This window comes from Mastomys coucha, chromosome X, assembly GCF_008632895.1.
Source record: "Mastomys coucha isolate ucsf_1 chromosome X, UCSF_Mcou_1, whole genome shotgun sequence".
Taxonomy (NCBI): domain Eukaryota; kingdom Metazoa; phylum Chordata; class Mammalia; order Rodentia; family Muridae; genus Mastomys; species Mastomys coucha.
Genome location: NC_045030.1, coordinates 99,537,499 through 99,539,359, shown reverse-complemented (window position 1 = coordinate 99,539,359; position 1,861 = coordinate 99,537,499). Strand labels below are relative to the sequence as shown.

General features: G+C 50.1%; 1 pseudogene; it reads right to left on the bottom strand.

Annotated features, from left to right (window-relative positions):
- Positions 1-1,025: 1,025 nt before the first annotated feature.
- On the bottom strand, positions 1,026-1,611 carry LOC116093723 (annotated as a pseudogene).
- Positions 1,612-1,861: the final 250 nt, after the last annotated feature.

Genomic DNA, 1,861 nt, shown 5'->3' with positions numbered 1-1,861 from the left:
TGTTATAAGATGTGTAGGAGGATTCCCTGTGTGGACACAGCTATGACCATTGGCTTAAGCCAATCGATTCTGCTATCTGCCCAATATTTGTCTTCATGGAAGATACTCATCCCCCATATGCTTGTTCCCTAAGGATGCATTCTGTAAAGTCAGCTCATGGAAGAGAAAACACTTTGCTGATTGTGAAGTGTCACAACAGACTGTTTGCTGAAATGGCGGCTCATTACTCTTGCTACTTTTTTTCTGTATGAATTCTTTACCTCTGGCCTCCAAAGAAAGAAAAGGTTGACTAAATCCACCCAGGAATACTTGCAAGGTGTTTTCACAGAACATGATCTTTTATGGTATGGGGGTTGCACCCAGGATCATAAGCTAGACAAGTGCTCGACCACAGAGGTAGATGCCCAGCTCAACGGATCTGGTTTATATCTCCCCACATCCGTTCTTCAAAGATGTTACTCTTGTCCCTTTTGTGAATGGCAAAGCTAAGGCTTAGAGAGAGGAGTTGACTTACCTATGGCCACACAGCTAAAGAAGACAAGGCGTTTTACTCTGAACTTAATTTGGGTGGCCACTGCACACCCTATACCCACCTAAGCATCCCATTTACTGGACTAGTCTGCAGAGGCGGGGGTGTCCACAGTGACAGGCTTCAGACTGGGTCCTGATTCCGGGATGTAGACTGGAACTGAATTGCTGTTGAGGATCGGAAACCTTATTAAGCCAGTGAAGTTGCTGCCCCAAGCACAGGCTATTTGGGCCACTGAGTTCTTCAAGTCATCCCCAGTGTCATCTGTTCCTTCTCCCTGTCCCCTTCCCTCCAGCTTCTCACAGCCCCTGCCCCATGAAGTACTCCCAGGCCAGGGGAGGATTAAGGCAGCCTCTGGGTGTCCTGGTGCTGCAGCAAGACTCCAGATGGTTCCCAGGTGCTGTCCTTGCCATCCTTCAGAGAAAAGGACCCAGCGTGCTCTGGATGCCTTCTGCTCTATCCATTCCCCAATCCGTGGACCCTCTACTTCTTTTTTTTTTTCTTGCCTCGAGTTTATTTGTAAAAACAGCATAGGACACTGGTCATCTGCAAACTGTGTAAGTAGGTGTGTCATAGCAGTCCATCTATCTTCACACTGGCAGGAGCCTTTTCTATGGGGCCTTCACAGGGGCCTGGGCACCTCTGGGAGCCTGGGCTGGAGCTGCAGCCTAGGCCTTAGCTGGAGCTTTGGCCCCTGCCTTTGTTTGAACCTAGGGCTTTGGTTGGCAGAGCCTTTGACCCTTAGCCATGTAGCTTCGAATCTTCTTTCCAAGCTTGGGGTGAGCGATGAACGCCAGACGGCTGAGTTTGCGGCTGGGACCCTTTGGCATCTTGGGCTTGACGACCTGAGGCTTCACCAGGTCATTGATGGCCTCTGCGCGTGCACTCACTGCCTTTGCGTTGTTGGCCTGCATCTTCTTCAGGCCTTTCTTGTTGTGCTTCCTGGCAAAGTGCATATTCCTCAGGAACTTGGGGTCAACCCCCTTCAGAGACTCGTATCTTTGTGACTGGGGTTTCTTGATGCCATTTCTGAGCCATTTGCGGGACTGATTGTGTGTGGTGTGGTTCTTGGACTTGGCCATGTCTGCACTGTAAGCCACGGCTCCTGCAGCGCCTGGGACCGGAAGAGAAAGAGGACCCTCTACTTCTTAAAGGGCTGTCCTCATTCAACAATGTATTGAGCACTTTTGGTACTTACTAGGCTCTCATCTAAAGTCTAGTGATTCCCAAGCCAGGCAAGGCCCGAGGGAGTTCTCAAAGCAAGGAGGAGAGGGGACAGATGCAAAACTAATAGCATGCACTCAGTCCCACAGTATTGCACTTCTGGACCCC